This window comes from Bos grunniens, chromosome 22 (assembly GCF_055505025.1).
Source record: "Bos grunniens cultivar Pamir isolate PY7600 chromosome 22, Bosgru_T2T1.0, whole genome shotgun sequence".
NCBI classification, from domain to species: Eukaryota; Metazoa; Chordata; class Mammalia; order Artiodactyla; family Bovidae; genus Bos; species Bos grunniens.
In genome coordinates, this window is record NC_141186.1 from 32,520,535 (window position 1) to 32,535,183 (window position 14,649).

Genomic DNA, 14,649 nt, shown 5'->3' on the forward strand with positions numbered 1-14,649 from the left:
GTGATAGACTTCTTCAGAGTTCCCCTAGAAAGGGATGGAAAGCCAGCTTTGGAACTAAAGATTTTGTTCAGTAGGCAAATATTTTTACGAAATTAATGCTAATGCTTCATGCTTCTGACAAACAGATTCACGCTTTGTAAGGAACTGAGCCCATGATTCATATGCTGTGGGCTGAAAAACAGAACTCAGAAACCCAAGGCTATCAGCTTCTCCCTCTCCTACTAGGTTTGAATGGTGTTTCTTTATAATCATCCACGTGTCCCTTGCTTTAGACTGAGATGGAGAGGTCAGTTGTACGTTTTATGAGTTGAGTCATAGTTATAAGTACTTTCAGGGCAGCAAGAATTTAAAGGACTCCTAAGTTAAACCTTGTTGAATTAAAGAAGCAATTGAGAATTTAAATGTAGTTTGTACACTGGAGACGTAGTTTGAATACCATGTGACTTAATCCCCACTGTACAGAAAACTGGGATGGTCCATGTATAAACCTGGATAACTTCTTCTGGTGTATTTGATTTCACGGGGCCACCATGAGCACTTGTCAACCATCAGAGCTAAATGGTGATGTCCCCCTTTGATCAGGCCTGCCAGGTCCATGTTGTCACAGGAGAACACCACCTGCAAGACTCATAGGTTTAACTTGGCTGACCCTCTAAGGCTTGCAGTCCCTGTTCCATGGGCCATGTATAGATTTTTCAACACTCAGCTTGTGTGACCCTTCCTGGGAACTTAACTGGTAGAAAATCTCCCTGAAATGCAGAAAACCCTGGTTTGATTCCTAGGTCGGGAAGTTCCCCTGGAGAAGGGATAGGCTACCCACTCCAGTATTCTTGGGCTTCCCTGGTGGCTTAGATGATAAAGAATCTGCCTGCAATGTGGGAGACCTGGGTTTGAGCCCTGGGTTGGGAAGATCCCCTGGAGGAGGGCATGGCAACCCACTCCTGTATTCTTGCCTGGGGAATCTCCATGGACAGAGGAGCCTGGTGGGCTACAGTCCATAGGGTTGCAAAGAGTTAGATATGACTGAGCGACTAAGCACAGCACACAGGCTACTGTAGTTTACTATTATAGGAAAAAATGTTCTCCCCTTTTTCATTTTTTCCACAACCTTTCACTTATTTACTCTTATTAAAGGAAAGCTATGCCTTCTGCATATTGTCTTGTTACTTCCCTTCGTCTTGTGGCCATTCCTGAGTCACACCTACTTCCTGTGTCCTCAGAGGACATTGGATTGACAGTCCACCCCTAGGTGAAGTGCTTATCCAGAAACAGCCTATACACACACTGCATACACTCATACAATTGCACTCACACTAACTTGCACCCACATACACATTCATACACCCATACATATACACTTCTGCACACCCGCTTACAACTTACACACACTCACATTCATACACAGACACTCACACATTCTTTCTTTTGCACAAGAATGCTGGTAGAATTATGAGAATTTCAGAGCTGGTTTCAGACCTTACTTTCTGAACTTTAAATCGGTCAGACTTAGTTGATGGCAAATTATTCCAAAAGGACTATCAGTGCAGAGAACAGTTAGAAACAAGAGATGGGCTCAGAGAGGAAGAGGGAAGCTGCCAAGGTTAAGCTTTATCCCTCTGTCCATTTGCTGCACAGCCTGTGGGCAGCAAGCCAGGGTCTGTTTCATGTACTAGGAAATTGCATGTGTTCTCAGGAAATCTGGTGCATTTGACGAAAGGGTGGGGTTCTTATTGACATTGCTGAAGGGTCTGGGGCTCCTGGAGGTAGAAGAATGCATGTAAGCAGTAGACACCCCAGTGTGAGTTGCAGTAAATAATGACTGTTCATTGTCTGATATAACTGAGAAACCAGTTTCAGGTGAGGTTTGATCAAGAGGCCGACACAGTGCTCTGAATTCTCTCTGTTTCGCCCTCTCCACCTGTGGGCTTTGAGGTCATATTTTCTTCCTTTATGGTAGCAAAACTGGCTGTAGCAGTTTAGTCCTCACCTCTTGGCCTCATGTATACAAAGAAGAGAAGGTACCTTTATCCAGGTCTAAACAGTAGTCCCGAGACTCTCTCTAATGTCTCAGGTCCACTCACATGCTAATTGGTTTATGTCAATTAGGTTTTCCTTTCATATGAGGACTGGGACCATTCATGGGTTGTGTGAGGGTAGATTATGTATGAAAAATGGGATTTCACACCACAGAGGATGGATCTAGTGGCCCTTTGGCAAGAGCTCATTATGTTCTTTAGGCTTTGTTGGGACCCATGGGTGACTCACTACTTCCCCTGGCCCTGAGTCACCATAAGCTTTCTGTTCTAGACACATGGAAATGGAGCCCTGCTAATTAAGAGCCTCCAAGGTTGCGTTGCTTTCCTTTTCCGTGAATTCTTTTCTGAAATTTCTCCATGGCCCAGCAGATTTGCCCCTCCACTTCAAGAGAGATGTTTAAACATCTCACTCTGGGATAGTGATTGAGTCAGAATTTGCTGGTAACCTACTCCTTCCTTTCGTGGCTTCTGCTTTAATAAGTGCTGAACCCAGTGAAAGCCAATGTTCTTGCTGAGACAGTTTGGGTGTTAAGAGGATGTTGTTAGTCTTATTGAGTCACCCAGTCATGTCCGACTCTTTTCTACCCCGTGGACTGGAGCACGCCAGGCCTCCCTGTTCCTCACCATCTCCCGGAGTTTGCCCAAGTTCATGTTCATTGCATTGGTGATGCCGTCCAGCAGTCTCATCCTCTGACACCCTCTTCTCCTTCTGTCCTCAATCTTGCCCAGCATCAGGGACTTTTCCAATGAGTCATCTGTTCTCATCAGATGACCAAAATACTGGAGCTTGAGCTTCAGGATCAGTCCTTCCAGTGAATATTCAGGGTTGATCTCCCTTAAGATTGACTGGTTTGATCTCCTTGCTGTCTAGGGCACTTTTAGGAGTCTTTTCCAGCACCACAGTTCAAAGGCATCAGTTCTTTGGTGTTTTGCCTTCTTTACAGTCCAGCTCTCACAACTGTACATGACCACTGGAAAGACCACAGCCTTGACTATACAGACCTTTGTCGGCAGAGTAATGTCTCTGCTTTTCAGCACACTGTCTAGGTTTGTCGTCGCTTTCCTGCCGAGAAGCAATTGTCTTCTGATTTCATGGCTGCAGTCACCATCCACAGTGATTTTGGAGCCCAAGAAGAGAAAATCTGTCACTACTTGCACCTTTTCCCCTTCTATTTGCCAAGAAGTAATGGGGCCAGATGCCATGATCTTAGTTTTTTTCAATATTTAGTCATAAACCAGCTCTTCACTCTCCTTTTTCACCCTCATCAAGAGGCTTTAGTTCCTCTTCGCTCTCTGCCATTAGAGTTGTATCATCCGCATAGCTGAGGTTGTTGATGTTTCTCCTGCCTATCTTGATTCCACCTTGTAACTCATCCAGCCTGGCATTTCTCATGATGTGCTCATTGTATAGGTTAAACACAGGGTGACTCTAGGTAGCCCTGTCATACTTCTTTCTGGATTTTGAACCAATCAGTTGTTCCATATGAGATTCCAACTGTTGTTTCTTGACCCGCATACAGATTTCTCAGGAGACAGGTATGATGGTCTGGTATTCCCATCTCTCTAAGAGCTTTCCACAGTTTGTCATGATCCACACAGTCAAAGGCTTTATCGTAGTCGATGAAACGAGATAGATGTTTTTCTGAAATTCCCTTGCTTTCTCTATAATCCAGCAAATGTTGGCAATTTGATCTCTAGTTCCTCTTCCTTTTCTAAACCCAACTTGGACACCTGGAAGTTCTTGGTTTGTGTAATGCTGAAGCCTAGCATGCAAGATTTTAAGCATGACCTTACTAGCATGGGAGATTAGTGCAATTGTCTGATGGTTAGCACATTCTTTAGTACTACCCTTCTTGGGAATTGGGATGACGATTGACCTTTTCCAGTCCTGTGGCCATGCTGGGACTTCCAGATTTGCTGACATAATGAATGCAAAACCTTGATGGCATCGTCCTTTAGGGTTTTGAATAGTTCTGCTGAAATTTCATCACATCCACTAGCTCTATTAACAGCAGTGGTTCTTAAGGCCCACTTGACTTTGCACTCCAGAATAGCTGGCTTTGGGTGACTAATCACACCATTGTAGTAATCCAGTTCATGAAGATCTTTTTTATACAGTTCTTCCGTGTGTTCTTTCCATCTCTCCTTGATCTCTTCAGCGTCTCCTAGGTCTCTACCATTTTTATCCTTTATTGTGCCCATCTGGGTGAAATGCTCCCTTGATGTTTCCAGATTTCCTGAAGAGCTCTCTAGTCTTCCCCGTTTTGTTGTTTCCTTCTATTATTAAGCATTGTTCATTTAAGAAAGCCTTCTTGTTTCTTCTAGCTGTTTTTTGGGACTCTGTGTTTAATTGGATGTACCTTTCCCTCTCTCCCTCGCTTTTTGTGTCTCTTCATTCTTCTGCTATTTGTAAAGCCTCCTCAGATAACCACTTTGCCTTCTTGCTTTTCTTTTTTTTTGAGGGGTGGGGGGTGGTTTTGTTCACCACCTCCTGTACAATATTACAGACCACTGTCCATAGTTCTTCAGGCACCCCATTAAGTAAATCTAGTCCCTTGAATCTATTTGTTACCTCTACTGCAAATTCACATGGGATTTGATTTAAGTCATATCTGCCTGGCCTATTGTTTTTCCTGGTTTTCTGTAGTTTTCTGAATTTTGCTGTGAAAAGCTGATGATCTGAGCCACAGTCAGGTTCAGGCCTTGTTTTTGCTGACTGTATACAGCTTCTCCATCTTTGGCTCCAAAGAATGTAATCAATCAATGCTCAATATAATTCAGTATTGACCATCTGGTGATGTCCATGGGTAGAGCCTTCTCTTGTGTTGTTGGAAGAGGGTGTTTGCTATGACTAGCATGTTTTATTGGCAAAATTCAGTTAACTTTTGCCCTGCTTCATTTTGTTCTCCAAGGCCACACTTGCCTGTTACTCCAGGTATATCTTGACTTCCTACTTTTGCATTCCAATCCCCAGTGATGAATAGAACATCTTTTTTAGGTGTTCTCGGTCTTCATAGAACTGATCAACTTCAGCTTCTTTGGCATTGGCGATAGGGGCATAGACTTGAATTGTTGTGTTGTTGAATGTCTTGCCTTGAAAAGGAATTGAGATCATTCTGTCATTTTTGAGGTTGCATCCAATTACTATATTTCAGACTGTTTTGTTGATTTTGAGGGCTACTCCATTTCTTCTATGGGATCCTTGCCCACAGTAGTAGATATAATGGTCATCTGAATTAAATTCGTCAGTTCTCACCCATTTTAGTTCTCTGATTCCTAGGATGTTGATGTTTATTCTTGCCATCTCCTCCTTGACCATGTCCAATTTTCCTTGATTCATGGGTCTAATAGTCCAGGTTCCTTTACAATACTGTTCTTTGCAGCATCAGATTTTACTTTTATCCCCAGATACATCCACAACTGACTGTCGTATCCACTTTGGCCCAGCCACTTCATACATTCTGGGGCTATTGGTAATTCTCCTCCTCTCTTCTCCAGTAGTGTATTGGACACCTTCAGACCTGGGAGACTCATCTTTTGGTGTCATATCTTTTTGGCCTTTTACACAGTTTATGAGGTTCTCATGGCCATTATACTGGAGTAGTTTGCCATTTCCTCCTTCAGTGGGTCACATTTTGTCAGAACTCTCTGCTAGGACCCATCTGTCTTGGGTGACCCTGCACAGCATGACTCATGGCTTCGTTGAGTTATACAAGCCCCTTCTCCACGACAAGGCAATGATCCATGAAGTGGGGTGGAAGACTAGACGCTACCAAAAACTCACTAAGAGCCAGGGACTATTTCTAAAGTTGCTGCATATGTGTTTCTTATTAATAACCTTGGAAAGGAGGTGATATTCTCCCCATTTTGTTGTTGTCAATTTAGGTGCTGAGTTGTGTCCAACTCTTTGCAACCCCATAGACTTAAGCATGCCAGGCTTCCCTGTCCTTCATTAACTCCTGGAGTTTGCTCAAACTCATGTCCATTGAGTCAGTGATGCTATCTAACCATCTCTCTATTTAACAGAAGACAAACCAGAGTAAATAATTCCTCCAAGGCTGTAGAGCAGATAGGGCAGAACTAGGATTTTCCCCCCACATTGGGTAGAATCTAACTTCAAACCTCAGCCTTTCACCAGCCTCTGTCTGTATAAACACACTCTGAACTTCTGTCCTCAGAGGACCTTTGTGGGCAAGCTGCCCAGTTCTTCCCCTCCCTGCTTGAACTCTGCCCACCCCATCATCCTTGCTCTAAGAGTGACTGTGGCCCTCTGCCAGTATACATGCATATCTCCAGATGCTGGTAACCTCCACCTGAGGAGAGCTGGTCTTGTTTCCTGACCCACCTAGACCTAACCTGCCCAGCCAGTGCAATGAGCCGTGACCTTCCTGATTTCATTTCCCCATTTTACAGTATTTTCCATTCAAATTGTACATGTCCCATGTCCCTCTCCTTCACAGCTATGCTCTCTGTTAGCTAAGATGCTCCCTGAAAGTTGGTGGGTTTGCATTGCTGGTTATTAATTGAAAGGAATATTTCATGTTCCAGAAATGCAGGATCCTCCATAACTTCCAGAGAAATTTTTCTGAAATACTTTCTCCTGATTTCACCTTCCCATTTTATCTGTGTTATATCCTACCCATAGCTCTTATAATCTTGATCTGGTATGAACTGGCCATGGCCTCTTTTTGTTAATAAAGTTTTATTGGCACATAGCCACACCATTCATACATGGATTGTCTCTGGCTAGCTTCCCACTAGAGTGACAGAGTTGAGCAGCCACAACTGAGACTGTATGTCCTGCCAAGGCAAAAATATTAGCTATCTATCCCTGATCTGGGCCTTCCCTGGTGGCTAAGCGGTAAAGAATCCACTTGCATGCAAGAAACTTGGGTTCAATCCCTGGGTCAGGAAGATCCCCTGGAGAAGGAAATGGCAACCTACTCCAGTATTCTTGCCTGGAGAATCCCATGGACAGAGGAGCCTGGCGGGCTACAGTCCACAGGGTTGCAAAGAGTTGGACACAACTGAGCGACTAAACAACAGTGACAATTCCTGATCTACGTCAGTAAGATCCGTATATACTCCTCCACAAACCCCTAACACCTTTTTCTTCATGTGGCCAGGAATAAAAACCTCTCAATGCCTGGACTCTAGGAAGGAAAAAAAGAAAAAGAATCAAGTGCCTGATGTTTGTAAAGGAAAAACAGTCTCACTCACAGCCTGGTCCATGCTGACACTTCTGTGGCACCTCCCTGTTTCTGGAGCCCTGAGAGACACTGCTAATCAATCACCGTACTCTTTCCAACTGAGCCTCAGATTCTTCAAAGCAATGCCCAGGCTGCCACTACCAATCAATCAGAGTTGGCATTGAAGTAGAAACTATTTTCCATCTGTGGTCCAGAGAATCACCTAAGACAACAATCATGTTGATGAATAATCCTTGCACATCCTTTGGGTTGCCATGTCAGAGACAGACACACTCTCCCATTAAGTCCAGAGTTGGAACTTAATCCACTGTTTTCTGTTTCTTTGATTAAGAACCAGATGAAGTCGTTAGCTTGCGATAAGGAATCATGTTATATGAAAAAATGCCTCCGCTTCCTTTTACTTAAGAGATTCATTACACTTTGCAGTGCTCACACTGTGAGAGGTACCCAGGAACTGAGGCCTACCGAGAGTATTCTCCAGTAGCATGTCAATGTCATTCTCATTGAGTGGCTTCCTAGGTGGAATCCCTGACACTGTTTCTGCTCTTTCTCTCCCACGGCTAATCCATTCTCTTTTACCCAGGCTCCTGTTGAATTCATAATAGGTAAAAACACATATACAGTGTTGCCAGGGACCGAAATGGAGGTATCTCTATCACCACATCTTCCTTAAAGCAAGCCAAATTTCAGGAAGTTCCTAAAAGACACTCTTTTCAAATGCTGGAGCAGATACCTGCTCAACCACAAACATTAACCACAGTGGGTAAGAATTGGCTAAAGACAGGTGTCCATTGACAGGTGTGGGGACCTGCCCCATAGACTGTATTTACTGCAGCAAAACTGACAGTGACGGAACCCGCTCCTGAGAAGGTGACAGGGAAGTCGCAAGTGAGAACGTGGCCTCACTTAGCAGTTTCTCACTGCCTTTTTCTCCAGAAGTTGGAGAAGAGGCCAGGAAGGACAGCGAATATTTTACAAAGGAAACGGGGCTTAAGGAGGCAGTTGGTTAGAGAGACTTGCTCCTTCTTACTGGCTAGGGAGCCTCTGAGCTGTAAGGAATGATAGCTATTCACTGGAAGAATCCAGACGCCCTGGGAAAGTTTCTTGGAGCCTCACACCGTTGGCATCTTGACAGCAAAGTTTTATGCACCGCGGTAGTGTTGATTGGAATCCTGCCGAGCTTTTCCAAGAGCCATTGTTCATCAAATTTGGGGCTTTAAAAGTTGAGCCATTGAGAGTGTGAGCATGCCTTTGGTCATTTAAAAACATTAAGCCGACCTTGGGAAAAGGTTTCAGCATTTGCACCTTGTGATTTTGTGTGTCCTACTTCTGGAAATAGTGTAAGATGTGCCTTCCCAAATGGCAGTGGTGAGGACCTTTTTAATGATGGTTTAAGCTTTCAGGTTTATGGGAGTCCAATAAAATTAATAATGTGGTGTTGCTGATATTCTTTGAGTGAAAAAAGCGTTGTACTCCTTCCTGGAACAGATAAAGAATTTAATAAGTATTATACCCAAGGTGCTGTATAAGCAAACATTGAAAACAGAAGATAATATTATTTAAAATCACATTAATATAAAGGCTGTTGCTGTTCATATGGTGCATATCTTAGGGTACTCTTTCACCGAGAGGAACCAAGTTCAATTTAAATTTCAGTTGGATGGGCTGTCATGGATCTAGAAGGCCCTTTCTGCAGACCAGAAACCTAATTTGTTGTTGTTGTTAAGTGGCTCAGTCATGTCTGATTCTTTGTGATATCCATGGACTACAGCCCACCAGGTTCCTCTTTCCATGAGATTCTCCAGGCAAGAATACTAGAATGGATTACCATGCCTTCCTCCAGGGGATCTTCCCAACCCAGAGAACAAACATGCATCTCCTGCATTAGCAAGTGGATTCTTTACCACTGAGCCACCAAGGAAGCCCACTAACCAGATACCATGGATTGTTTAATTTCTGGCCCAAATGAGGGAAGGACTGGGGAATAAGATTTTGGAGTAAGCTAGATGTCATGGTGTGTTCCAGAGCTTGGGTACTGCAGCTCAGCCATGGTTCTGCCTAAGCTTGGGGCTTGGTTTGCCTCCCGGGCAAGAGACCTTGTAGAAAACATTGTTTTGCTGCTTGGCAGCCCATTATCTCCTTCCTCTGGTACCGGAACTTCCTTCACCGCAAGAAAAGTTCTCTCCGCACTTTCAACCAAGTTGTTCAGTAGGGGCCTGCTAATCAAGATACCCTGCCCTTCTGGACCATGGAAGGGCTCCTGCTTCTGGCTGAGCCAGTCGCTACACTTAACCTCCTCCCTGCACCCTGGCCACAATTGGCCACAATCCTTATTAGAATCATTCGGCATCCTTTGCATGAAAACCTATGGGAGCTGGCAGGGAGTGCCCTTTCCTCTCTTATTAGTAGGCTGTAATGGGCTTCCCTTGTGGCTCAGCTGGTAAAGAATCTGCCTGCAATGCGGGAAACCTGGGTTTGATCCCTGGATTGGGAAGATCCCCCGGAGAAGGGAAAGGATACCCACTCCAGTATCCTGGCCTGGAGAATTCCATGGACTGTTTAGTTCATGGGGTCACAAAGAGCTGGACATGACTGAGTGACTTTCACTTCACTTCTCAGTGATATGTACCTGGAGCTGCCTGCCTTTGGTTGTAGTTTTTACCCTGCTGAGGTAGCACACCCAAAAGAATGAATGAACCCCACAAAGGAAGCAGTGGCCAGGGCAAGGAGAAAGAAAAAGTTCTTGGCATCCACAAGGCGTGTTCGATCCTGCCTGTTCCCCAGTTTCATCACAAAAGCCCATAAATATCTGGTTTTGCTTAACTCAGAATTATGTTTCTGTCGTTTGCAAGCAAGCAGCTTTAACAAATAAACCCCAAATTTCTCTCCCAGGCTCCTGGACTGCATTTCTAACCCTTTCATTCCTGCCTGCTTCGGCAAGCTTTCTTTAGTTGCCTGTTACCGTGTGAGCACTGTGACGGGCCCTGAAGATAGGAGGAGTCAGGTAGCGAAATCTGCTTAGGCTGATAGTCGTGGTCCCTGCCCTCTCGGGACATGAGTGGGTGGAGTTTGGGGTTATGAACCATGGACTCGCCTTTCCCCGGGCCTTGCCCTCCTCTGTTGATGTCCTCATTCCCAGGTGCTCACGTGAACTTGGCTTTTTGTCTTTCTTGACGTACTCTGTGCCCAGATTTATTCAGCACAAAGTACTGAATTCACTGCTCCATCCTAACTCTCGGCCTTTGGGTGGGTTTTTCAAGTCTCTGAATCTACCCTGCCACCTTCTAACCTCTCTAAGCCTCAGGTTTGCCATCTGTAAAATGGAGGTAGCAGTGATACCTGTTTCCTAGTTGTGGTGAAGATGAAATGCTTAATGGATGCTTCATAACAAAAAAATCAATATACAGTAGGAGAAGTGATTGTCTGATACTTCCAACTCATAAACAGATTTAAGTGTAGTATCACATTCATTTCATCTTTTGTATGAAAGAAAATAAAGCTATAAACATATTTTTAGATTAGAAGGGCTATACGTTTTTAATTTTTCAGAATTATATTATTGGGCAGAAAACTCATGGGAAAAAATAATTCTGCCATGTATTTCCTTTTCATACTGTTAATGGGGTTCAGAAAACTGAGATCATGGCATCCGGTCCCATCACTTTATGGCAAATAGATGGGGAAACAATGGAAACAGTGACAGAACTTTATTTTTGGGGGGCTCCATAATCACTGCAGATGGTGACTGCAGCCATGAAATTAAAAGACTCTCCTTGGAAGAAAAGCTATGACCAACCTAGACAGCATATTAAAAAGCAGAGACACTGCAGCTTCAGAGAACTTCTCCACCATCCAGTGAGCAAAGAGGCCTGGACCTCAGCCTTGGGGTATGGCCCTCTTCTACATTTGTTCCCTCCCTGTGGGCTCTGCTTCAGCCCTAGAGATGGTGACTGCTGCTCATATCTGCTATTCCTATGTTCTTCTTTTTACTTCTTACGAGCCAGTCTCCCATTACTTCAATCCCCCACTAGAGTTAATGATTCTTTATGTTAAATTTTCCCTATCCAAACTGTAAAATAAATAAATAAATGTAAATTACGATTTAAGTACATTACATTTTGAATTACTTTTCTATAAGTTGTGAGGTATGTGCTGAAGTCCATTTTTCAGTTCTTCATGTCCAGTTGTTGTGGTTTTATTTCTTCTTTTCCAATATCTTTTTCTTGGGATTTTATTCATAGACAATAATGTCATCCACAAATATGGAAAAAATTTTTATTTAAAAAAAATAAATAAAAAGCAGAGACATTACTTTGCCAACAGAGGTCCGTCTAGTCAAAGGTATGGTTTTTCCAGTAGTCGCGTATGGATGTGAGAGTTGGACTATAAGGGAAGCTGAGTCCCAAATAATTAATGCTTTTGAACTGTGGTGTTGGAGAAGACTCTTGCGAGTCCCTTGGAGATCAAAACCAGTTAATCCTAAAGGAAATCAGTCCTGCATATCCTTTGGAAGGACTGATGCTGAAGCTGAAACTTTGGCCACCTGATGGGAAGAACTGACTCATTAGAAAAGACCATGATGATAGGCAAGACTGAAGGCAGGAGGAGAAAGGGACGACAGAGGATGAAATGGGTGGATGGCATCACTGATCTGATGGACATGAGTTTGTGTAAGCTCCGGGAGTTGGTGATGGACAGGGAAGCCTGGCATGCTACAATGCACAGGTCGAAAAGAGTTGGACACGACTGAGTGACTGAACTGAACGGATATATTTCCTGTTTGACTTTTTTTAAAAAAAGGATCTAGAAAAAAAAATGTTTAGGAATAGACTTGTCTCTGATTCTAGGTAGAATTAGAATGTGCAAAGGGGGACCAGTGTGTGTGTGTGTGCCCGTGCACGTGCTAATATGTGAGTGTGCACGTGTGTGTGTGTGTGTATGAAATAGAGGAGGAATGCTGTATTTCACAGATAAAAGTACACATGAACTTGTAAGGTCTGACCGTGTCCTTAAGCCACTTTGATTTTCCACGTGACTGTGTTAGAGGCATATTTAAGATTTCTTCTCTGGAAAACCTGTTGAGCCTGTTTCTCTTCTCAGTGAAGGATCCTGTGACTGTATTTGAATAGTTCCTGATATCTCATAGTCTCAGGGGCAGCAGTAATGGCGGGAGTGGGGTCTGCTCTTCCACTTACCTAGTGGGAAAATGTTCTCTTCTTCCTTGTTGAAATCCTTGTCACTGAACGCGTTTTCTTTGCTAGTAAAGGGCCTCTGGTAGAAAGCTCCCTTACGTGGCATCCCCTGCTGTATTTCCTGTTACATGAATTCCTTCCTTGCTCAACAAAAGTAATTGCTCAGTTAGGCCAGTTTTTTGGGGTTTTTTTTTAATGAGCAGCTTGGATACATGCATATATTTAATAATGAAACAATTCATCGACAACCAAAAAAAAGAGAGAGAGAGAAATTCACAAGACCGCAGTGCTGTGGAAGAAAATGAGACATCAGTATAGCGACTGACCCAGAAGGCTGCATGATGAGTACGCTAAAGGCAGACTTGACTAGGCTAGTATTGTATGCTCTTCAAATGGAGAAGTATCCACTTATTTGATTGCTTGGAAGCAGGCAGCTTTATTGTATGCTGCATGGAATGGAGGCAAAGAGCCGGGGAAGGGAGAGGGGAGAGGGAGAAGAGAATCCAGGGTAAGCCGACGGAAGAGACTGAGATGGAATTACAAAGAGATGACTGTAAGGCTTTTTGTTTCCTCTGCAGCCTAAACTAAACCTGTTCCAAGTCTTTGTCAGTCAAATTCAGTGTTCACACGAGTAGCACTAGGCACTATGAAGGAATGGTGGAGGAAGTAGTTTACAAAGTAAAAGGATACCAGGGGTTCCTGCTCTCAGGGAGCTTACAACCTATGTGGGGAGACAGGTTCCACATACAACGCTACTATAAAACATACTTACAAAGTAACATAAATACTTATAAATATACATATGAATAAACAATCAGTTCAGTTCAGTTCAGTCACTCAGTTGTGTCTGACTCTTTGCGACCCCATGAATCACAGCACGCCAGGCCTCCGTGTCCATCACCAACACCCGGAGTTCACGCAGACTCACATCCATTGAGTCGGTGATGCCATCCAGCCATCTCATCCTCTGTCGTCCCCTTTTCCTCCTGCCCCGAATCCCTCCCAGGATCAGAATCTTTTCTAATGAGTCAACTCTGCTCATGAGGTGGCCAAAGTACTGGAGTTTCAGCTTTAGCATCATTCCTTCCAAAGAAATCCCAGGGCTGATCTCCTTCAGAATGGACTGGTTGAATCTCCTTGTAGTCCAAGGGACTCTCAAGAGTCTTCTCCAACACCACAGTTCAAAAGCATCAATTCTTTGGCACTCAACTTTCTTCACAGTCCAACTCTCACATCCATACATGACTACTGGAGAAACCATAGCCTTGACTAGATGGACCTTTGTTGGCAAAGTAATGTCTCTGCTTTTCAATATACTATCTAGGTTGGTCATAACTTTCCTTTCAAGGAGTAAGCATCTTTTAATTCCATGGCTGCAGTCACCATCTGCAGTGATTTTGGAGCCCAGAAAAATAAAGTCTGACACTGTTTCCACTGTTTCCCCATCTATTTGCCATGAAGTGATAGGACTGGATGCCATTATCTTAGTTTTCTGAATATTGAGCTTTAAGCAAACTTTTCCCTCTCCTCTTTCACTTTCATCAAGAGACAATATTTGAAAGCTAAAAGGTACTGTGTCAATAAGTGTTCAGAAGCCCCTAGGTCAGTCCAGGAAGGCTTTCCAAAGAAAAAAAATATGGAATTTGTGAGTATAACAGTGGTGTACAGTAGGGCACGTGCAAAGGCGTAGGAGTGGAAGCACATATGTCACGTACAGTAAGCAGATCAGCTTGATAGGAAGTCTAAATAGGTCTCCTTAAGAAGTGAGTGGGGTAAAACTGTAGGAGTCTATTTGGTGAAAGACACTGACTTATCAATGTTAAGTCTGGTCCCTAAAACAAAACAAACAGGAAAGATGTTTTCTCTAGGTAATGATAGGAAGTGGCTATAGGTCCAGGAGCAACCCCACTGCTCTCAAAAGTTTTGTAGTTACTCTGAAACAGAGAAGCTAGAAATGGGATGGTGGAGAAGTGTTCATCATCCTTGAGCAGTTCAAGTAGAAGGAACTGCCTTCTGCAACAATTCTTGCATAGTGGCAAGTGAAAAACCTCAAAGAAATCCCTAGACTGAGGCCCTACGGCCCAACGGGCAGCCAGATTCCAGTCACCTCACGGGCTCAAGCAGAATGTCCTAGACCTTCATTACTAATTCTTGGTGGGGAGTAGATTGTGTCTGCTTATAAAAGAATTTATTTTTGAAATGCCATGACAA

General features: G+C 43.6%; 1 protein-coding gene across 2 annotated transcripts in view; it reads left to right on the forward strand.

The window, feature by feature from the left end:
- FRMD4B (FERM domain containing 4B) overlaps positions 1-14,649 on the forward strand; it is a 358,959-nt gene that overhangs the window by 131,801 nt on the left and 212,509 nt on the right. The window lies entirely within an intron of this gene.